At 36.6% G+C, this 25,294-nt stretch overlaps 1 long non-coding RNA gene across 8 annotated transcripts in view; it reads right to left on the bottom strand.

Moving 5' to 3' along the window:
* LOC122175368 overlaps positions 1 to 25,294 on the bottom strand; it is an 88,411-nt gene that overhangs the window by 34,856 nt on the left and 28,261 nt on the right. For 4 of the 8 annotated variants that reach the window (XR_006177390.1, XR_006177395.1, XR_006177393.1 and 1 more), the window contains 2 exons: positions 7,362 to 7,473; positions 5,023 to 5,148 (listed from right to left, as the gene is read on the bottom strand). The exons of 2 other annotated variants lie outside the window; for them this stretch is intronic. This is a non-coding gene — a long non-coding RNA (uncharacterized LOC122175368). The remainder of the gene's footprint in view (positions 1 to 5,022; positions 5,149 to 7,361; positions 7,474 to 25,294) is intronic. 2 more of the 8 variants (XR_006177392.1, XR_006177396.1) reach the window with 1 other exon arrangement.

The following is a 25,294-nucleotide window of genomic DNA, read 5'->3' as shown; positions in this document are numbered from 1 at the left end:
TTACTTAGACAAATGAGAGTTTACAAAAGGGAGGATGGGAACCAGAGCGTTTTTACCTCTTTATCTGTATCAAAACTGTATTTTCTAACTTGAATTCTAGATAGCTTTTAGATTGATCTGAGAGAGTTCCATAGCGCATCATCACAAAGTGGAAGGATCAGATTATGGCCAGTTAGAGTCCCTTTCCTTTCTTTCAGGAAACAACTGTCCTCCCAAAGAGAGATAAGTATATACTCAGCTATATGCATTTTGCTCATTCTCAAGGAACTCTGTAATAAAACTGCTTCCTATCAGATCAGGAATATTACATAATTAATGTGTGCAGGAGAAATGTATAGATAAGGAAAGGTACAGACTAATTATTTTAAGAGTGTAGGAGCGCTATCTGTTGTAATCTAACCTCAGAGTCTTTTAAGCTTCATTACTGTTTTACATTCTCTTACCCCTCAGACCGGTGCAGTCTCCTGTGTAGTGAGTCCCCAACATCAATTTCTCATTCACCTATTTTTTCCCTTCCTCTGACATTCTGTTTCTCCTCCTCTTCTCTGAATTAACTGTCAATGCTCTTACCATATTGGAATGCTTTAAGAGATTATATCCACCCCAGAATGAGTCAGGACTTGGCTTAATGAGAGGCAGATGTTTTGGTTTCTCATCACTCCATCACAAAGAGCTACAGCAGCCTGAATGCACCTACCCCTGTTATCATGATTACAAAAAAAAACCCAAAAACAACAACAAACCAACCAGTTATCACAGCCTACAAATGCCATGGGTTGCTCTGCAAAATTCTGAACAAAAAGTGCATGAGAATAAATTAGATGAGGGAATTATATAGCTAAGGTCTTCTAACTAGCAGTTAAGCTCCCTTGAAAACCTCAGAGGTTTTTATTTATTTACTATGAGTTTTCCCAACATTTGAAGGCAGCTACAGTTAACCTCATATCCACCTCTTAAAAAGAAAAGTGCTTTGGTTTGATTTACTGGGTTGGATTTTTCTAAATAAATCTACTTATATTTGCAGGGCTGTATCTGCCTCCACTGACAAATAATAGGATTAAGATTCTTGTAAACCTCCTCAATATGCAACTTGTGACTTTCAAATCAATACAGCTTTTCTGAAGTTGTTTTACTTACTAAGTAGGTGATGTCCAGTTTGGAGCCAGAAATTCTCAAGCTTTACACATCTTACAGTTACAAGAAAAATACATACTTTGCAATTTTTGCATTTTCTTGCAAGAGCCTGCTTTACAAATCCGCCACTCTTTCTTACCAGCATCAATGGCTGAGTTTGCAGCTCAAAGTTTTGCAGCCTGATATTCACAGTCAGTTAACAACCCTCCTTACCACCATGCACGCACCCCTTCAATTCACATAAACATGTGTTGTAACATTCTCTGCTCCCTACACATATTTTTCAAGTTTCTTTCAAATAAGGCAATTTTCAGCCTCCTTCTTTGAAGGAGTAAACAAAGAGTTCTGAATATTCTGTTAATGTTTTTTTTTTTGTTTGTTTTGTTTTGTTTTGTTTTGTTTTGTTTTGCTTTTTGTTTCCTCCAGTGGAGCTAATTTAGTAGCCTCTCTCTTTAATATTGGGATCTTCCAGCATCTTGAATCACACTAACAACAGTTTCAATAGACAGGACAATAAACTCTATTTTTAACTGTTTTAGATCACTGCAGAATTAAGGTTGTCTACTTTGCAATTGCAATGACTATGGAGAAATGTTTTACTACTGGACTGTTTTACTTTTACTACAGTAGTTTTACTACTTTACAGGAGATGCAGACACCTGTACCAGAGAGTTTTCTGGGCCTTAATAGAATTAATAGGAAATTGCCTTTGATTTCAGAGATGGGATTTTACACATGGAAAATCAGCAAGGAAACATTTGTGGAAGTTCTTTAGGGAACAAAAAAATACCATTTGAGAGTGCTCTCATGCAGGATTTTCCATGGGCAGAGCACAGGCAGTAAAGCTCAGGTGCACCCAGTGCCAAGGCCTGAGCTGTTGTGCCAGAGGGTCAAGAAACATAGGTCATGACAAATATTCATACTTGGTTTTATTCATGTTTTTCACTCTGCCAACTCCCAGATATCGCTTTGGTCTAGGTACAATGTGTAGAAACGGCTGCTGCACTGCTTTAAAACATTCGCTTTAACCATTACCAGTAACCAGTAAGTTGTTTTGCATCTCAGGAAGGGTCTGACTTCATGTAACATATGGCAACGTCCCTGTTTGCCTTACCTGTCCTTCCTGAGTACTTTCTTTCCAATTACCATCCCAGTTGTTAGCTTCACTGCGAGCCCCAGCATGCCATGTTCTCCAGCTGTGTTCTGGGGGCCAACAGACAGCTGAGACAGCTGGCTCATGAGCTACTGCACCCGCATGATACCTCTCCTTTATTTCCTTCACCTTTTTGTGTCCTGCTTGATGTGTACCTTGCAAATACAAAATCTTTTCCCACCTACCATCTTGATTCTAGTTTAAAGTTCTTGCTACGTTAGCTGGTTTTGATAGTGTGACAGAGTGATAAATTTGCTTCAGGCCTGAGTGTGAGATAAACACAATGAGAAAAGAGGAAAGCTTTTCTTACTATCAGAAGATGCACTACTGAAAAAAATTATGTGAAAGTATAAAAAAAAAAACCAAACATATTTATATTTAATATAATAAGCCAGAAATTAAAAATTTTAACAGATAAAAATGAATTTTATATATAATTGTTGTTATCCATGGCTTTTAATATGCAAAAGTCACCAGAGAATTGAGCTGCATATATTGTCTTATATTTTTCCCTGATGAAATATAATAAAATACAAAGACATGAAACATAAGAGACTATTTTTCACAAATACCTTACCAAGAAATACAAAGACATTAAGCTCTTCAACTAATAAATGGCCTCTGATGAAAATGTTCAGTTTTTGCTTCTAGTATAAGACTTGGAAAAGAAGAACTACTGCTGTTTGCACTAAAAATGATTTAAATTTATACAGGAGACTAATTTAGTAGAAATGGAAATAGGGTTCTTCTGTATTAAGTACTGAGTTATATTATGTTTCTAAAATGTGTAAGCCCAGGGGGATATTAAAATGTTAATTTGGAAACTATTTAAAAGGCAATTATTTTATATAATAAAATAAGAAGTCTGCTGAGTACTAATCCCTGTGTTGTGATTTCTTTGAACTAATGCTACAGAAATTAGAGAATCCATTTGTTTAAATGATTTTAATTTAGATTCATGGAAGACATTCTAGTCTACAAAAAAAGCTGGGGTCTTTTTTCGGCTCCCATTTAAAATTCTTACCATTCTTACCAAAATTAATGTTAAAGAGAGAGACCTAAACTTGTTGGATAACACTGAATTGAAAGAATGAGAGCACAGACGTCTGAATGAACCTCCTGAAGAACAGGTTGTTTGTTCTGCACAAGCAGTGCTATGAACAACACCACCTCAGGCTCTACTGAGCAGGTCAGAATTTATCAATTCTAAGCAAAAGCTGACTTCACCTATTCAAGCCTTGTAAGTGAAGGCTAGGAAAGTCAGCTGATAGCTCTTTCCATCCTCTGTTCAGGTTTCCTGTTCCTCCCCCTGGTACACTGCTGTTACTCTCCATTTCACCAGAGCTTTCTGTGCTGCTCACTTTGCAGGTCACGCTTCAGTGCTGCCCAGACCTTTGCCATCTCTCACACAATCCTCTTCCATAAGCTTTTAAAATACTTAAGCCATCTTGGAAAAAAAAAAAAAAAATTAAAAAAACCTCTCACCTCAATCTTTTCCATTTCTACTTCTACATCTGTTGTTACTATTTTCCTCTGTATTCTGTTGCAGTCTCTGTTCTCAGCCACAAAAGAATCCTCCTAGCCAGCTCTTTGGTGCAAATGCCCAAGAATATTTGTTGTATTCCAATCCAGAGAGGAATTACAAAAAAGTTGCTTTTGATACGAATATAATGTATTATTGATACAAATGTAAATACAGATTTCTATTTTCTTCTAGTTCAATTTAAAGAAGGAAATCAATCCTCTGACACTAATCTGGTTAATCACAGATAGATGATCAAATATTTTTTCTAAAAAATCCAAGGATCTTGGCTAGTGTAGTCAAAATAATTTTTATCTACATTTTTTAAGCACTCATATCTTACTTTTATTCACACATATTTTACTTATTTCCTTACAGAGATGCATATATAAATATTATATCATTGTGCTATTTTCCTTCAAACATTTTTTTCCATAGTTCATGGTTTCAGAGTTTTTACTGACAGTGATATTTCAAAGGCCTCAAGGCTAGGAAGTGCTGGTATAGGAAGTATATAATCTCTCAACCCAAATATGCTTTAGATAACCCAGACCTTCCCAGTACATACTTGACATCTGTTTTATGCCTCTGGTGAGGTATTCTTTGCACAAAGGATATTATTCATCCCATCTTTTGACATCCACAGAGAACAAAATTCTGACCTTCCATAACGTATTTTTTGCTTATGCAAGTGTTTTCATCTTTTTCCCTCTTTTGTACCAATGCTTATTTCTACAATGTCATCTCATATTGCAAACTACCTATCTGAATTCTTAAAAATACCACATATCTAAGTTGGGTTTTCACTCAGATAAGCAAAGGTGGCTTCCTGTGGAATCAAACCAATAATTGACACAGCCCATATGATTACTTTTTGCAGCATGTCATATACAGGCTTTTAAAAGACAGAATATTTTGAATCTGCTCTAAAAATACCATTCTTAGATGTCATCATTTGAATTGTTCTGAGCAAAACGTACCCCTTACAGTTTCAAAGGCCAGCTTCAAAAAAGATGAGGCACAAATACAACAAAAATCATTCCAGGAAGTTGCATCAGAGAAAAGTCAGCGAAGGAAGTATTTGAAAAGTGAATGAATATTTTCAATACACAAGAACAAAACAAACAAACAAACAAAGCCAAGACATGCAGATTATGTCTCTCTATATTCAGCCTAGGTATACTGCCCAGGGCCTTAGTCCACGTGCACATACCTGTGTGTCTGACCTTGTGCAGTAGAAGACTTGAGCACGCATTTCCCCCAACACTCACTGTTCCTCCAGCACTATGACACATCTTTGGTTCCAGGCAGCAGGGCATGTCCATGGCACAAGGCAAGTCTGCCCCAAGAAATACAGATTACCAGAGAGTAGCACATCAGTGAGACCTACAGACTCACCACCAAGTTCAGGTCACCAAATGTTTTTCTAGGGAAACTGGGTCATCACCCACCCACCCTCCTGGAAAAAATGCCCCATGTCTTATTGGCAACTGCAAGGAACAGAGTAGAGCCAAAAAGCTCCATCTTCCCTGTTTCCCTATTTGTGAGTCTAGTCATCACATCATCTAATAGAAAGGTATCTTTCTGTCATCACAGTCCTTTATCTATTCTTGCCAGGTTAGACATCTATTAATCATTACCTATTTTTTTTTAGCAAGAATATGAAACGCTTCTTAAATCATTCCTTGTGAGGTTACAGCCAGGGCAGATGAACCACATAATCCACATAAGCTTCTTTCACATGATGAAATTTAGCTTGATCTATGCTCAAAATGAGAAATGCCAAGAACTTCTTTGCTCTCCTAGGCCATTTGCATATATGTTCACTCTATATTCATTACTTTGATATCTACTGCTCTTTTTCTGACAGCAGAATGTTGATTTGATTTTCACTTTTGCCATTACAATGTCATAAGTATAACAGCACTATGAATGACACATTAGATTTACAGACTGAATAAAACATGAGTTCTGAGGAGTAATTGCTGGTAGGAGACTAAATTTTAATTATGACTTTCAACAGAATAACAATTAGCTAAATAAAATTATTTTATTCATTACCATGATGATCAATCCTTGGAGGAATATGTCCAACCATAAACTTATTTCTCATTTAAAATATTATAAAGATTAATATACAGAAATCTACAACTGGAAAAACGTGTTTTGGAATCACAGTGACACCAAAGTGAAAATAAGCTGCTTTTTGCCACACACATCACAAAGAGATAATAATTTTTTAATGGGAATGAGATATCCCCAGTAAAAACTTAACCTAAAAGAAAAGTTTTGTGGGATTGAGAAAAATGCTTCTAGAATTCTCATTAAAAACAAACACCTCACTGCCAAAACAGCATTGCAGCGTGGATATCTCTGAACAGCCACTTTCCTGATAGCTGTAAGCTTTTGCAAGGCACAGAGATCTCCTCCTGATCCAGAGAGCTGCAGCGGTAGAGCCAGCAGTACAAGCAAACTACCCAATTTACCAATCCAACGAGTACGGACTGAGAGGGCTGACTGTACCATCAGAACCAGAGCATGACATACTGAAGTTACGGTCACTGTCTTCTAGAGATGGTTGTGACAATGGTGATATCTATATTTCACGTAAGACTATCAAAGCACAGGAAAATCTGGTATCAAGGCTCACAACATACCCACAACTCTTTATTGTCTGAGTTGTCCAGCCACCAGGCTACCTAGAGTGACAGGAGCATTGTCTGTCCCACGCCTGATAAAACTCAGAGAGCGGAAGCCAGGTCCTAATGTTTGCTACTTCCTAGATAAGCTCCATCATTCCATCTGCAGAATTAAGCCTCTTGAGATTCTGTTTGGCTCACAGATCTCAAATATTTTTCCTGTAAAAGAGTGTCACTTCAAGAGCAGCAGGGGAAACAATTCTACCCCCAAGCTGTAAAACATTGGTAATTAGGTGCTTAATTGAGAAACAGCTAATGATTAGCTCTCTTAGAGTAAGGACCAATGTTTCTTGTGATTGTCATAAAGAAGAAAGATTTTCCATAACATTCTCAAAACACAATTGCCCTTTCCAAGAAAATAAAGAGCCCCACTGAGATCTTTGATACGAATGTCCTCCTCTACAAATGAAAAAATAGTAACCAAAAAAGTAGGCACATCCCAGTTCCAGAAAGTAGTCTCAGGTTACCAACAAAGAACGTTAAATTGGCTAACTGAAGCCTTTACTTCCCTCAGACACCATCCTGGGGCTCCCAGCCACCCCTCAGGCATTTCAGAAGCCCATGTGCCTAACACAGGCATTCAATTTCATTTTGGGCATCAGGCACTCAAAAAGTTAAGCCCAACATTGGATTTGATACAATTACTTTCATAGTGTACTGGCACAAACACGTGGATGAAGTCATGGATATTATATTGCTAGCTTTAATTAACTGAGAGAAAATACTGCTGTTCTCTTTGAGGACTGATGAAGCTGTAGTGAAAATTATTAAGTATGTAAAGCCATTGTGCAACTAGCACAGGGATAAAAATGCTATTTTGCAGTGAATTATTATATTCATTAATATAACTTACCAGAGTACAGCTTAAACCTCCTTTTGCAACTTTTCGTTTTTGTGCATTTGAAGACATGTTTTTAATTAACAACAGCAGGAACTCCTTTCTTTCTACGCATTTCAGAGTCACGCTAAAAAAGAAAAATCCCTGCTGTTACTAATAATTTGCATATAGATAGTCAACTTCTGTAACACAAAAACCAGAATCCTTTGTTCCATACTTTGGAGTAATTTGCTTAACTATTTGATTTGGTGTTCATTCTACTGCTTGCATTGCTGCTTCATATTTACTTTTCAAGACCTGAATGCAGTACGTCCACTAGCTCTTCATATAAAGTACACACTGGTTACAGAAGTTTTGAGCCATTATAGTTATTTTGATTCATTATGGATTACTCAAAAATGAAGAAAGTTAATTTATGCAAAACTACACTTTGATAACCCGGAGCTATTCATTACTAAACTCTACTCCATCTCTCAGTGCATGTCAACAGATGATACTAAACATCTTTCCCCCTATCATTTCATTTTACATGAGTACATACTTTCCACACAGAATTTTGCCCTTATCATTCCTTTGCAATGCTTCTCAATATGCCTTTGCAGGGTTTTCTTCTAACCTTTTACAATATTAACGTTCCTATATCAAAATCTCCCTGTATATTTTAGGACTCTCCTGGAAATCCTGCATCTGAATATATTTCTATGCCTTACTTCCAAGACTCTGTTGCTCTCCCAAGGCCATTGTTTGTAGATCAGCCCAAATACCCAGTCCAACTACATCACCACAAACCCCCAGGACTAAATCTGGGACATCCTCCTTTACACTACAGTTCAATTATTCTCTTTTACCTTGATCAGAAGATGACATTTGCTGTGTAAAGGAAACCATGTTCCTTTTTAAAATCATCTGAACATTATTTACTAATTCATTTTCATTTGTGCTATACATTTTACAAAAGCATGGGACAGTGAAGTCCCTACTTAAAAAAAGGCAGATAGGAGTAGGAAGCTATTGTGCTCTAGAGACAATGCAAAAAAGGAGGAAGGCCATATAAACCCAGAGAGGCAGCCCAGAGAGGAAACCCAACGTAGAGAGGGAAATATTATAATCGTGATCTGATTTTTGGCACAGCGTGTTAGTGAGTCTGTTCTCCAATAAACACACTCTCAAAACATAAAAGCGCAGTTCTCTCACATTTAAATGATGGGTTATATCCCAAATAAGAAAGAACTGGTATTTTGTCCGTTCATGAAAATCTGAGCAGGTGCAATGAATATGCATTAAGAACATCCTGAAAAATATCACTTCAAGGCAGAGCTCTAGACTAGAGACGTTTATTCAGCTGTTGCATGAATACTGATGTGATATTAACGACTTCAGTGAGGACTCATGAAGAATGTTCTGCAAACCAGCACTCAGCAGCTGGAGCTCACGCCAAATATTAAGTTCCAGTATCTGGATTTGCCTTACTGAATTTATCCCCAGCTGCTGGCTATTCACCCAAGTCTAGCTAGCAATAATTACTTACACAACGCAAAACTGAAGCTAGAAAAATACTTGCTGCGTATCATATATTCATGCTTCACATTGTATAAACTTGGACTTGGCAGGGTAAGCCTGCGTAACACCTCCAAGAACAAAATACAGAAAACCTGGGAGTTGTCAGCAACTTTTCTTATGTGCAGTCACTTATTTTTCTGCTCTAGTATTATTTTTCTGGTTGAAAAATCTTTAGACTGCTAAACATATAAGTTTTTATATAGAAGTGTGTTGGAAGATTTTATTCAAAATTATTCTGTTGCCACAGTGGAATGCTCTGCCTTTTAAAAGGTTCCCTTTCGAACTGTCCCAGATAATTGACAGGATGAAATAACATTGTTTAGTTTGTTAAATTATTGCACAGAAATGGCTGTAGAAAGATAAATTTTTCTCCATTTCTAAAGCAGACTACCTAAATTGTTGGTTAAACACTGAAGCAGGGTTCAAAATGCATACCTAGAAGAAAAATAATCCAAAAGAGCTCCACAAATGTATTTGTCCTTATCTGCTATAGTTTAATAAACAACTCACACAGATACACCTTTTTCCATTTACACTTTAAACTCTTATCTGTAAGTTGCAGTCTGTAAGTGCAGTTTATTGAACAAAGTGGTAGAAAAAACTGACTAGTTCTGATAAAACACAGAGAAAGATTGAGCCTTTATTTGAGAAAATGGCCCTGGGATTACTTGTGGTACAAATTCATATGGGTATCTGTGTTCTCCAACTGACATTTGATAAATATCTATTTTTTCTATTTTGTAGCACAGAACACTGTTTCTTAGTTAGGAAAAGCTTTGAAAGAAACCGAAGCATACCAACCCTCTGTGGACAACAGCAGAAACAAATAGCTGTATCTGTTGTTGGTGCCATAAGGACACGTCTGCCAGCTGGCCAGCTTGAATCTGAGTGGACCCGTAAAGCAATCTTGTCCATGCCATTGTTTACAGAAGCTGTAAAATTCATTCCCTCCCTCTCACAGGAAGAGATAACCAGAGCACACAGTCTTTTCATTGTGATTATTTTTTAGCACATGAATTTTTCAGGAAGATGAGCCTGCAGCTGATAAAATGCACCATGGGCTGCATACTTGACTCTGGGGGCAAACTGCATCCCTATATCTTAGTAACCATATTAGCAGCCCTTGGAAAGTGGTAGATTAAGCTGGCTGTGAAAGATCACAAAGAACCAAGCATCAAAAAGAGTTCTCCTTCTACATGTCCTTTTGTCAGCCATGCTGATGACCCAGCACAAAAAATCGTACTTCCAGAAGTTCACTTCCTCTTTAGAATGATTCTAAACATTGGCCCTCAAGCCGATCATAACTGTTCGTGCAACTGTATTAAAATGTACTTTAGATTTAAATTAGCAAGCAAAACAAATGTGGTTTGAAACATCAACTTTAGTCTTTGTATTTGTGCTTTTTGACTGTTTTCTGAAAGAATAATTAAGTCTCCAGAGTCAGAAATTATTGGTGTGTATTGATTTGCAGATAAACACAGTATTTACTTCAAACTTGATGCTTGTCTCTGCTGACTAAGAGTGAACAATACAGATATTCAAGAACTTATAGACTTTAAAGTGCATGTCTCAAAATTTAAGTTTGGAATGGGGAAATGACATTTTTACTTATAGATTTATGAGACAGAAGTTAAAGCTGTTTAAATAGGCTATATGTCAAAATGCTTTAGAATGGAAGCTGAACGTTAACAAATTTGAAGAAAACAACTTATTTATAATTAATTTGATATGTAATTCAAGGCAGAAAAGATTGTAAGTGTTTTGCACTTCAAAAACTAACTGATATATTAACTTATGGTAATGGAATCTGTATGGAGTGGACTGAAGGAACAGTTCCCTGGTTCCTCTGTCCTTCAGTATGTCAGAATTCACAGGTAAAAGCTTTATGCCAGGATTTAAAGAGGAAACTGTTCCATTTTTAGAGGGAATTAAACTGAGAAATCTCAATATTGCAATTTTTGTCTGCATTTGCTGGTGAGATCACATTTACTAGAAGATGGCCTTGCAGTCAAAAGAAAAATACAGGGTTTCGCCATAGAGCTATCATATAAAAGAAAAACAATATCTGTCTGAGTCATAGATTTGAGTATAATCTGTATCTATGGAACTATGTTTTCTATAGCAAAGGAAGCAGCAGTCTGTGAATGAGGATTACATTAAGTCCAAAGTCAGTTGTCTGCCTAAAACATCCCCTGTGCAGCTGGCAGCTAGAGCTCCCCACTTCTAAAAGCAGGAAAAACATGGAATTCATAGATAATTCACCAGAACTCAGAGAATTCAGAGATAAATCAAAATCTGTCTCAGTATTCTGCACTGTTACTAAAATACAGAGTCAAACAAACTGATAAGCCTTTGTTCCAAAGGATTCTCCTCGACTGGAACAAAATGAGGTTTCTGTTGCCATTTCTAACTTCTAGTTAAGCTTTTTAACTTCTGTCAGTACAAAGCAGTGTCTGAAATACAAGTATGTGACAACAACAGAAGCTACTGTCTACAAGCCAAGTAATCTTTTCCTGTGGGAATCAACAGCATTCTAGAAAAACAACTTCTGAAAAGATAAGTTTGTTCACATATCCTTTTGTTGTTTACTTAACTCTCCACTGTGATTTATAACATGCTTGGGAACTATTTTCCAATCAAAGGTAATTATTTGTGATTTGTTATTGGAGGTACAGAAGTAATATTGATGACTGGTACTTAAATTTTCTGTCAGTATAAATAATTTGATATCTGCAGGTAAATTATGAACCCCCTTGAGTCTCCAAACCTAAGTAGTATATTTATGTATTTATTTTTTAATCATAATGAGCTCTCTTGCATCAAAACTGTAACTACATCAAATTCTTTTCTAGCATGCAATCACTGAGAAAATCCTCATTTATCTTCTCTTGTTTTGAACTAGATGCATCTTTGGTGCTCAGTGCTTCACTGTAGCATATATTTTCAGACTTTTTGTGATGATGATCCCAGATTCAAACTGCATCATTAGACCAAGAGCAACGCATCCTAACTGGCTGGATGCACAGAAGTTACAAAGCAGGTGAAAGTAAAGGTTGCAAACAGTAAATACACCTACAGGTAATAAAAAAACAGTTTTTGAGGAGAATCTAAGTGAAATAAAATCAGTTTGTTATGAAAATGCTCGTGGTGACTATATGGGTACTATAGTTCATACCTGAAGTACCACACGACTGATCAATGGGTAAAGCAAATGGGGCTTGAAATTAAAGTGCACATACAGAAGAGTATGACATATGATGGAACCAAGAAAACAAATGCAAATTGAAAAGTGACCAGGCACTAAAAGAAGAACGCTGTAGAAAAATAGGATCACATAGTCCAACTAGGAAGGGAAAATTAATGATGTAAAAGGTGTAAAGATTGATGCAGAATGTCAGGAACCTGGAGATTTAGAGATCAGACAAGAGCTAAAACAGCAGACTTACCAGGTGAGTTTCCTATACTTATTCAAGGATTACTGAACATTTCTGAATATCGGGCCTCAAATAAACCTACCTGAATATGATACCTTATTTACCACATCAAACACGATAAAATTTGAGGCCATCATTATACAATCTGCCAGAAAATCTAGAGAACAACAGAATTCACTGTATTCTTAGCAATACTCCTGTTAGGCTTGACCAAGAGAGGCACTCTGATGAGATTCTACTCTCTAGAGAGGGTCAGGCAGGCAGCACTTTGAAAAAGTGCAGAAATCTGGTGTGGCTGAACTCCACTCTTGAGACAACTTGGTTCTGGGAACTTTCTGAGTGCGTTTGTAGTTCTACTTGCTAATCACCTGAGCAGTATTCACATACATATGCGAGTGCATGTGTGTGTATGATATACAAAAACATGTATAATAATGATATATGTCATACATTCATGCTCATATTTAAGAGAGAGACAAAGAACATAGTTATGCTTCAGTAAACTATTGTAACATATGTTTAATTCCCTTATTAGCAAACAAAGCTTATAGGCACACATTTTAACATGTGTCATTTTTACTGCAATCAATAAATATAAGCAGAGCTCAAGTGGTTTGATGTTACAAAGTTCCATTAGATAAAATAGAGAAAAGAGAGGAAAATACGTATGGCTGTATCTAAGACAAGTTCTGTTTGTCTAGTGTTTTCTTTTAGCACCTTATTTCAAATGTATAAACACATACAAAAACATCTATATGAGACCTTAACAGTGGAGCTCTCTCTGCATTAACACAACTGAAAACAACTAAGGAAGCTATTTCTGGTCCAAAAAGCACATTTGGTATCTAGAATGCCTGGAACAGAGCTATTGATGGGAGTCAGGGTAAAAAGATAGCTATCTCAAGCTTTGACCCTAAACCATAGATTTTTAGGAAGCAACATTAAAAAAAGATTCTTATATATTTCTATAAGGTTTTTTTGTTTATTTGGTATAATATATTTTTCTATTTTATTTTGTTTTTCATTATGATGTTCTTTCTGCACTTTAATCTGTTTTCTTTTCAATCTACTACACAATGATCTTGTACATACTTTAACCACCAGTTGTATGCAAAAAAATATATATATATTTTTTTTAGTTCTAACAGAATAATAATGATAAAGGTCTAAAACATTTCATGAAAATTAGAGACTAATGGTTACAGAAACAAGAATATACAAAAGAAATCATAAAAGAAAGAGGACTGAACTTTATCAGAAGTAGGATGCAATTCACAGTTAAACGCAGTTATATTCAGAGACTCATGTCCCTTTGGTTTGAAAGGATGTCGCTCTCTACAAGTGGTTAAAACCCCTCAGAAAACATAAAATACAAACAGTTTAAGAGTCTGTGACAATAGGTTTTTCCACATATCAAAAGCTGACTATCTCCATATAATGTAAGTCAAACCAAATTAAAATAAAAAGCATATAAAAGTAGTAACAGCATTCCTAAAAGACAACACTGCTACAGGAATTCACAAAGACAGATGAAGACATTAAGAAAGAGTTTTTTTTATATTCAGATGGCATCTAAAATCTTCTCCTTCTCTTCCTTCTCTCCATCCTGCCACATTCAGCTGACTTGCAAAGATGCTCCCCTATCTCATCACAGACTCCAAGGTAGCCCAGGTCTTCCATTTGTTTTCAGCAAGAATGAACACCATTCAGGTACTTTCCTAGATAATTTCTCTTACATGCCACACAAATTTAAATTTTCTTCTCCAGAAGAGAAAATTACCTCTAAGTCATCATGCCATTTTAAATTTAGTAGGAATACCAAATCAGTTTTGCCTTTTTGCAGCAGCCTGCATGTCATTTAGCCAGGAGCAACCATCAAGTTAAGCACATGAAATGATATGAGTTCCTTAGGAATGAAGGAACTTTCTTTGCTGGGGAAAGAAAGTTGGATATTGGCCACAAAAAACACAATAAATAGCGTAAGTACGTAATTCTCTGTACTCTTTGAGTCTTATTGTAAAATAAAACATAACAGATTATCATCTTTCATTAGTCAAGCTCTAATGATCTGAAAGGTGTTAAACTATCTGGATGCCAACAGGAGCAGAATGGGTCCCCGCTGCTTCTCTTATGATCCGTATCTCTGTGTACAGCACTCTCAGTAGTTCACCATGCTTTGTTAATCAAGTAACACAACTTACTTTGCACTGACAGTGCTGGCTGTCAGGATGAGATAACTGCAACTGAGAAGCTGATTTTTGCTTTCTCCTAGGAAAGCTTTTCTGTAGAGAAATAATTTCTAACCAAGGTGATAATGTGATGCAATGTTATAATCCCATTCCCAAATACACTGCACCTTTAGATACATTTGAAATCAGCTTGTGTGCATTTAAATTAAATAACCTGATGAAGTACTTCAGATAAGCTGTATTTTGTTTTTATACACCACAGATTCTGACAGCTCTTCTCACAACAGTCTTAATGATATGATCTCTTCAAACAGCCTTTAGATCTTTGAAATAATTTCATTTATATTTGTCACAATTGCTGACAGATAAAATTATTCTCCATAATGAGACTATTTTTCATGGAGGATCAGCTTCAGGAATTTTGTGACCCAACTGCACCACTATAGATGAGAAAAAATCTACTGTCACAAATCTTTGATTATAATTGTCCTAGAATTTCTAAATTACTCTCCACTTAATTAAAAATTTCAACTACCCCTCTGCACTTTGAGACTTTTTCCAGATTTTACTATTTTTTTATCCTTAGATATCTCTAATGACTTCACTATTCTTTCTGCCATTCCATCTGCACCTCGAAGGCATATTACGCTTAAGCTGGTGCAATTTCATCTTTTAAAACCTCAAGTCTAGTCATATTTTCCCTCTATTTAAAACAATGACCCTAGAATCCTGATCTTCCACACTCCATTTCCTACTAGTGCTGGTTGCCATTTTACAAGTCTTCTCTTCACCCATTAAATCCTGTTAGAGTTTAGTCTATACAAGCAGTAATTGAGCACCTTATGTCAGAATCATTTGTCTTTCTTGACCACCCGTCAGCTTCACCCTCAGGCTTCTCTCGTAAGTGAAGTTTCTGAAGTTTTCTCCTGATGGTTTTCTGCCCATGAAGAACTACCTCAAAAACATCCAGACAGCCTCTCACGCTTCATTCACCTACAAACCTTGTGGAAATGAGATATATAATTCACTACTTAGCTAGAGGATGGGGTTGTTACAGTGATCTACCACGGGAATGCAAGGAGCAGCTTAAAGCAGAACCACAAAAAAATTCTCAGTGAATGCACTGAGATGTTTTATTTTCTTGACTCCTGAGCATTATGTTTCACCCACTGTCGATCAGTTCTGTTGGCAAAGTCTCATGTATTCAAGAAACTGTGTGTGTTCCCAGAAATATATCGATGTTCCTCTTGTAACTAATTCGTAACCAACGTCTGTAGGAAAACAAATGATGATATACAGGATTCTTTTTATTGGGAATACAATGAATAAAACTACAGCATTTGCAATGTATTATAGTTAAGTACAGTCAGTACAGTATTATACTATAAACACATCTAATCCTGTAAAAATGAGTGATCGGTATTTCTGGTCAGATGGTTGCCTCCTCCCAGTATTTGCAGGAGCAGAACCACACTGTTTATACCTTAGAGTTTTTTCTCATCCTGCATAACCCCAAATCAGGAAGATCTGAATTAACAACAGCCTTACATGAACTAATGGTCCTCACAACATTAGTTGAGCAGAAAGGGCAGCTGCCTTCTGAGAGAGCAGCTGGGATGCATTAGGGAGCACAGGTCTTACTTTATAATCTCCACAAAGGAAAACACTCAACATTCTATAGAAAGCAAAGGAGAAAGAAGCATCACTGTCCCACCTGCCATTAGAAATGTAACCACCACTTCCATGTGTGCTTTGCCAAAAATTGCATATAAATGCAACCGTGGCTGCTAGTGTCTGAAGAGACACATTAGCATTCACTAATAGGAAGCATTGCTAACTGAAGAACCTACTTTAATGTTTATCTCCTCTCATTGTTATTCAGCTCAGTGCATAGTTCCCTTCCACAGCAGACTTTAAGTTCCTTTTTCCAACATTTGATTAGAACATACATTCGAAATACAAAGTTTAGTCTAACAAAGTTAAAGTTGCACGGAACAAAAATTTTATCAGGCTTACTAAACCTTAATTCTTACTTACAATTCTCCTGCAGTGTACTGGAGATTTATGGTGGCAGGCCAGTTTTGATTGACAGCACCAGAATACCAACAAATTGGAAAAATATGGCATGCCTGCAGTAGATGTGATGCTGACAGGACATAAAGGTGTCTTCACATCAGCTGTGAGAGATCTGATTTTTCTTTCGTACCATTTAGTATGATGCTATATTTTAGCTTTAGGAGAAAAAACACTTAACAGCACACTAATGTTTCAGTTGTTGCTGAGCAGCAGTGCACAGAGCCAAGGCATTTCAGCTTCTCGTACTGTCCTGCCAGTGAGAGGACTGGAGGGGCACAAGGAGCTGGGAGGGGACAGAATCAGGACAGCTGGCCTAAATTGGCTGAAGATACATTCCAAACGATATGACAGTGGAAAAACCTGAAATACAAAAGGAATTGGCTGGGTGGGCAGCCACTACGTGGGGATGGGCTGGGCTGATATCAGTCAGTCGGTGATGAGCAATTGCTTGTGCATCACCAGCTTTGTATATGTATGCATATAATTATCATTACTATGATCCTTTTTTCCTCTTCCTCTGTCTTACTAAAAGTAGTTTTTATTTCAATCCATGAGTTCTACTGGTTTATTTTTTCTCCAATTCTCTCTTCCACCCCCCTGGGAGAGGGAGCAAACTACTGTATGGTGCTGAGCTACTGCTGGGTTGAACCACAACAAAAAATTGTGGATTTCTGTCTGTAAACAGCCCAAAAATATTTTAAACAAATTCATAGGAGGAGAAATAGGAAAGAGCGCTCATCTTCACAGCAAATAGCCCATCCTGACAGTGGCAGTCAAGCAACTACATTGCCCTTCCACGAGGAAAATTCAGTGATAGCTTCTTTTTCACCATATGGAACTCATTTTAATTATTTCATAAGCTCCCAAGGTGCAGGAAATGACATCAGCACATCACTAACAACCTCCAGCTCTGGAGAAAGCACAGCAGATATACCAACAGCAGCTGCCCCTCCTGTTCCCCACCACAGATTGTTTTAGAACTTCAGTATCTCTTTTCAATGTATGTATAGTTAATTGTTAAGTTTTGATATGTGTCTTCTGCTGCTGTTACCAGGATTAACAGCTCTGTCAGAATAGGCTTGCCCACTGGACCATGAAATTCCCTGAAGAGCCCTTTACCATGGAGCCCACTGCACCTACAACAAAAGCAGGAAAATGGCATTTCATACATAATCTGTATGAGGCGCATCTATAAAAGGAATCCAGCAACAAATAAGTACAGATGGAAACAGTCAAACTGTTGCTTTCTGATGCTGTCAGAGCTTTCAGAAGACTACCAGGTTTCATTTAAGACTGTCCTGGATTTTTTGATTGGAATGCTCTTTTAGGCACAGTCTGACCTTTTGTAGCATGCTTACCATAGGTAAGCTCTTGTCTTCTAGGGCAGAAAATATTGCTGACTTCTGCCTGATAAAGCTACACTAGTAAGGCTGCAAGGATGTAACATGCTACAGGCTTGACATTGCAAATAGGGGAACACTTCTCAACTCATCTTTCTACCGGTACAGATAAAGCAACCAGGAAAGTAGAGATACAGTGAATACCGGTTCTGTCCTACTCAGCTCAGTGAAATTTTAAGTGGTTGGAAAAGCTGGTGGCAGGGAATTGTCTGGCTGCACTCTACTATAGATCTATGTAGGCAGTTGGAACTAAATGTTAAGGATTTCTCAGGTACTCACCTCAGACTTTGACAAAATGCTTAGAATGTGTTTGTTTCACGTATTAAAGCTAAACTGCAAAACTATGATGAAACACGCAAAGAAAACCCAGCTAGGAAAAAAAAAAGTTGCATAATAATTATACTCTTGGAAAAGAACTGCAATAAAATAGAGAGAGTGACTCATGGGAGAAGTTACAAAGTCAAGAGTAATTAACTTTGTGCTTATTGCTTATTCGATATGAGAAAGAAGTGCAGATCAGAGATAAAAGAAAAGCAATCACACACTTTACAAAGCAACAAAAAATGCAAAGATTTTCTCTTTACACCTTTTACCCAGCAGCACTTTCTAAACAAAGGCCTAACACCCTGATGCCCTAAGATCCCCACAGCACAGCAGAAGACAGACAGGAAGGCAGAAGCACATGGTTTGCTAGCACATCTTCCAGCCAGGTCAGTGCAAAACCAGCAGCCTCTCCATCAACCACAGCACCAAAAGCTCTGCTCTGTGCATCACAAAGCTCCTTTCCATAATCTAAATGCAAGAACACGATACATGCAAAGCTTAATAGGAAGGAATAAGAGCTGTTGTCCGTGATTCTTTAAGATCGTTTCTACTTCTTCAAACTTTTGAATTCAGAAATGTTGTGGTGATACCTCCTGAGTAACATAACTGGGTGCTTTTGTTCTTCTCTAAAGAGCATGCCAAGCTCTTTGTGCTTCTATGCACGTGGTCAGGGAAGTAAGACATTTCCTGGGAATTCCCAGGTTAGCATTTGTCATCTACATGGGACACAGAAAAACTCATGCCACAAGAAAGGTAAAATTCAACCCTCAGCACACTTTATATGCAGAATCAGAGGAGCCTTCATGTGTACAAGCACTTGTGAAAGAAAAGTAGCTAAAAAAAAATACAGTAAAAGATATGTTCAGTACTACACAGAGCTCTTCCCCTCTCTGGATGCACCCTGCATGTGACATAAGAACCCACAGCAAAGGAGCTGTTGTTTGTTTTTTATTGCTTCTCCAGAACATAGAGTATGAAAGGTGGCTGCTTAAGGGAGGTTGCCACCAGCTCTTGCTGTGTGTGTGTTAACTGGGGAATGCTGAACCTGAGAGGAACCAAGTCTTTTAAACTTCATTTCACCTCTTTTTTTTTGGGAAATTCAGCAAGTATAGTCCTTTTGAGTATGTTTAAATCTAAATCCTACTATTATTTGAATACATATCACTAAGCAGAATGAATTATTAACAATAGCAATCAAATTTAGTATGACAAGGCTGCAACTGAGCAATTTATTTTACTTTTGCATTTCTGAGTTGTACTCAAGTATAAAATAAAGTCTTCTATATGATCCACAGTTACTGTATATACATATTGTGAACCCCATCTAATTTGCACATGCAATTTACACAGTGAGTCACTCATCTTACAGAACAATGGCCTTCATAGAAAGATTGGTTTTCATGTTGCCTGTAGATCACCGATCTCTCAAAGCAGAACTCATTTACAACATTCAGAGTGACCTATGTTTTTATATTATATATACTCCAGCAATAAGCAGCTACGTTCATTTTTTATACTCTGCAAAAGGAAATTATCTTAACAAAATGACCCATTTTATTCTATTTTATTATCTGGGAATTATTCCAAGTGAATAAATGGAGCTTCATTAAATTATCATTCTGCAATTAGTCTGACTTTGTAAAGATTTCTGCCTGAGTCATCCCTGGAGTGCTTTGCCTAGGTGATAGGACTTCAACTTGAGCCCCAGGACAAACAAAAGTAACACACATTATCAAGATAAAATATTAATGGAACAGAATAGGAATTAGAAGCTTCAAGAATATTCAGGCAACAAATTTAAGGCATGTTTAATAAACTCTCCCTACTTTTGCAGAACGTGAACACAGACTATGCTGTGAATCCTAGTAGAAGATCCTATTCTTAATGGTTGCAGAGAAGGCTATCAGACAAGTTGCTTGGAAGAAAAATTAATCATCATTAAAACAAATAACTTTTTTTTTTTTAAAATATCAGATATTCTGACCACTTGTAAGATCAACATTGGAAAGATACAGTTATTAAGTAAAGGTCTAGCAAAACAAAGCTCTAACAACTTGGCAGCACCCCAAAATGTCTCTAAAGGCATCTTTGAGCAAGTAGGAGAAATGTCTATAAACATCAGTCTGCAAAACACAGAAATTCCCACACAAGACAATTAAAGAAACTTATTTAAAGGCTGACCTGTAGAATTTAATGAAGTGACATTGAAAAAAAGAATAAAACAGACTTTCAAGATAAATGTTCTCGGAAACAATCATCAAACCATCAGTAATAAAGTAACTTCCTGAGCTTACAAAACTGCAAAATGAAAACCTGTGAGTAAAAGCAGAGTTCAAACATCAGAAGCACCTTTCTTTACTACTCTTATTAACTTATAAGCAGCGTATTTCCAGTTCATGTTTGTCTTCATAAAAGGCAAACTATTCTTGAGAGGAATTTTAATTCAGTGTGCAAAGAGTTTTAACTTGTTCATCTTACTCTGTTGAACTGCTTTCCAGTTCTGGAAATGTAGATCTATTGAACCAGAAAAAGATCGCAAGCATGGACCTACTAGTTAGAGCACTCATTTCTGGTTTCTTTCATAGGATGATTCACTCGATTTCTAAAGAATATTCAGAGAAGAAACTTGAACCACAGACTGTTCTCTCCTAATAAATACACAAAACTACTCATCTATAATGTCATGATCTGACTTGACTGAACTCCCAGGGCACTGAACTATTTTCTGAACAGCAGAGTGAGGAAGGGAAATGCTCCCACCCTTATTCTGGTACATGGCCTGGCATGTTAGCACGATCTCTGTATATGATGAAAGATGGAAGTTGAATTTTTTTAGATTTATTTAAAACTTGAACTTCTTTTTTCTACACCTATTTTAAATGTTCTAAATGCCAAACTAATGGATTTGCAGTAAGGAGATAGGAAGGGAGATGCTACTCCCAAACTACTTTGAGAGAAGCCCAATTCTGCCTATGACTGTTAAGGCATTTTCTGAGAAGGGCAGAGAAGGAGATTTGAAGAAGTTAAAAGCCATACTATCCACTTAAAACATTTCAGAAATCAAGTAAAAATTTCAATGACTGGCAATTTGATTCAGGAAGCAGAGAGGGATTTTATAGGTGAAACAGCACTGTTGATAGATCAAAACCGTGTACTTGAAAAGTTTCCTTCAGAGAAGCTCTGAGGTGTTAAATAGTAACTCATTGACAACTCAGGTCAGCTTTCCATGAAACAGAATGTCTTCTACAAAATACTAAACTGTCAAATAAAAGATAATGTATTGATTTTCCCTAATATTCAGAAATTCACTTTCTAAAATACTAAGTGAACAGATGAGATAAAGCTGCATTTATTTGAGAGCCAGCACAGAGAATGGGATGCTTCAATAGGCAATCCCTGTAAATGTGAACTCTACTAAGTGGGAAGGCTGGTATTTCAGAACTCAGACATGAGGCATTATTTTCCTGTCAATCTTGCACTCCTGGGGAGAGACTGATGGATCTGACCCTGATATTTTTCTCAATTCTTTTGTTCAGCTTTCTTGTTACAAGATTTACAATTGGGAGCTGAAGACAGTAATCAAGCCAGTGAGCTCAGTCACAGAGGAATGCTAGCTGCAATTGCATTCCTATAGAGATTTCAGTGAACACTGATAATCAGACATTCTTGTGGGCAGAAGCAATAGAGGAAACCATAAACATACGTAAAAAATGGCAAAAATATTATTTTAAGCTGACTTTAGAGAACTATTTAAAAGTATAGGCTCAAGCAGTCATTCCAGCTGGGAGACAACTGCAGAGATGTTGACCTGTAACAACATTACAGACCATCAACACCCATGTCTAATTCTAAATCACATAATTCTTTGTGTATTCTAAGATTTTCTGTTTTTCAAACTTGCTCAAACTCAAAGGTTCTGTTAGTTTCCTTACGTTAGCGCTCAAACCATGCAAATTAGTGAGTGGTCTTTCCCAGCACACCTTGAGTGAGCAACCTATGCAGTTTAGCCCTGGTTCATTTAACCAACAGATATTCTGGTAAACTGATCTGCTTTTGGTGATTCTAGTTGCTCTAGTGAAAGAAAGGACCAGAGCAAACTCACTTAAACTAATGCAAACATCGGAATAGAGCAATTTCAGGTGAATAAGAAAAACGAAGTCTTGCTGTGGCCCTTGAACATATGGCAAAGTTAAGCTGAAAAGATATTCTACATATGAAGAAGGAAAAGGCAAACATTCTTGCAGACTCACACAAAACCAACCAACCGCCCACAAAGCACAAAGACGACTGACTTTTTCCAGGATGCAAATACTTAAACAGCCTGTGAATAATCTGAGTCTTAACACGCTCTTGAGAATCAGCCAGACAAGAACACGTTGAGCAATCTGAACCTCTGCCTGTTGGAGAGCCTGAGGTCAACGGGAAGCCTAGCTGTTGTAAAAAAAAAAAAAAAAAAAAAAAAAATAGATTACAAAAGAAAGGATAAGCCAGGGGTTATCTTTCATATGTAATTCTCAGGTCTTTTTATCTCACAAATAAATATACGCTGACAGAACGAATCACAGGGTGAGGAAGTAGATAAAAAAGAACATTTAAAAATTATAATGACAGGATTTTAAGAAGTAGTGAAGGGCTTGAAAAATCTTTTCCTGCGGCACATTTATTACAAAACATAATAGCTACATCATCTCTTTCAAGAACTCGAAGCTCTCATTTTTTTTTTGAGCAAACATTGGCAGCTATTTTCTCTTCCTGTTCTCTTATTTATAGAACATACTGTATCTAAACCTGAAGTTGTTATAAATAATCAGTATCTTCCCAACTCCTCTTTGCGTGATCTCTTTTATCCATGTTTAAAGTTGACAGCGTTCTTCAGTATGACTTTTCCTTCCCGTTTTTTATCAGTTTTACATAATGGTAGTTATAGCTTATGACAATGTATTTATGATTTGGATCTTCCAAATGGTTCAAATGATAATTAGAATTTATTCTTTTCGGTATGTGGAGCAAATTGTAGTTTGGTCACATGGCTACTGTTAGCAAAGTGGTTGAGACCAGTAGCCAGAGATTTGCACTCTTCAGCAATGACATGTAGGAGAAGCAGTAAGCTTCTGCTTAGCCAAACCAATGACAATGTAAAAACTCGGAAAGTTTTCTTCCTAGAAAAGTGAGTAGGCAGCTCAGGTTCAATCCAGATTAGAAGTTTAATTACTAACACGCTAGCCAATCACTTGGAGAATCAGGTTCTTTCTCCAGTTGCTATCTGTTCTGCATTTTATTTTTTTTTAGTCAATGGTTGTCTGCATTTTTACCTTGATATTGGTTTTGGAGATATTTTCAGATCTGTTTTGTGTATAGTTTTTCTTGGTTTATTTATTTATATTAATTTTCATAAAGCACAGTGTTTGAAAAAAATCAACCCAGAACTTGAAGTACAGCAGGCAATCTGTAGTCCTCAGATGCTTCTATTTAATTATGAAATAAATAAATAGAAAACATTCATGCTAGTACTGCTGTAAGTGCCTACAGTACACAGCTTTTTAGTATGTATGTCCAGTTTCATACCTTAAAATAAGCATACATTCCAAAATTTGGCTACAAGTCTCTCAGATGGAGCCTATCATTCCATACACATGATACTGAATATTTAGTGTTTTTGAATGTTCACATGTTCATGTACTTCTGTATTTATGCTGCTGAAGAAGCCTTTTTCTGAACCTATGATATACTGCATCAAATACCTTCTCTCTTTCTTTTTGCAGTCCTGAATGAGGATAGAGCTCAACCTCTTTACCAGCCAGCCATAAGTTACCTTGCATCCTTTAAACTCTGCTTACTATGAGGGGCAGCTCAGGTTAAAAGTCTTCTAAAAATAATACTAAATGTGACAACACCTGACCCATGCATCTTACAAAGCATGATGAGATCAACAGAAAACAAGGAGTAGGAAATTTAGAACAAGCATTCCTACAGAACGTTTCCCGACATTCACTCCTGATATTCCTGTAACAGAAAAGCCCATCTGTTCTGCACAAAGCTAATGAAGTCATTTGTCATAATGTATCTTTACTACCTTCCTCATTGCCAAAGAAATCTTTCTCAACTGATAAAAAGACATCTATAAAATAACATTGACTTCCACTCTTGGTCAAGTTAATAAATTACATTAACAGATGTTTTTAATTTGAGAAATTAAATATTTCAAAAATTTTATTATTCTAAAGATCAACAAAAAAAGGAAGTTTAAATGACTTATCACCAAACTCAGGTCATTTTAAAATCAGATTCATTAACAAGGATGATAATTTTCTTTTTTCGTCTAGATGAACAGAATTTATGAGCACTAGGAAATTTCGCAGATTGCCTGTGGGTAGAGCTTGGCATCTGTGTAATTATGTGGGATCTTTGAAGGCATTTAAAGGCCAATTGACTGCTTTTAAATCTTCTTTTTAAACTGGTGACAACAAGGATATAAAGATGTGCCGAAATGAAAAAAATGTTTCAGCATTTCCAATTCTAGGCCAACCATTCATGATTCTTGAAAGTTCATACTTAGTAATATCATACAGAGCATATATTAAAAACTAATAACAAAATTGATGTTGGAAAAGACTAATAAACTAATTTTAAAAGAAATGAACACATTCTAGAGTCACTGGAGAAAACTGAAGCATTAAATACATTAATTATAGGAAATAAATCACACTGCTTGCTTGGCTACAGGAATCAGATCCAGGAAAAGCAATTTTTCCTGGCCTGCTCTTCACAGATCTCTACATGAGTCCCTGCCAGCATTAGAACTCTGACTATCAGTACTATCAGTAGAAAATGATCTTCATGTTACTGTCAATCTGCTCATAATTGCAGAAAATTTTTTCATTTCAGCATATGCACCTAGTACCCAAATAGACTGCCCATTTTTAAATGTAGAAGAACCTGTTTCTTTCCTTCTCCAATGGTGTTCA

This window comes from Lagopus leucura, unplaced genomic scaffold, assembly GCF_019238085.1.
Source record: "Lagopus leucura isolate 7727_CA_CO unplaced genomic scaffold, USGS_WTPT01 Super-Scaffold_739, whole genome shotgun sequence".
Taxonomy (NCBI): domain Eukaryota; kingdom Metazoa; phylum Chordata; class Aves; order Galliformes; family Phasianidae; genus Lagopus; species Lagopus leucura.
This window is presented reverse-complemented; position numbering and strand designations above follow the sequence as displayed.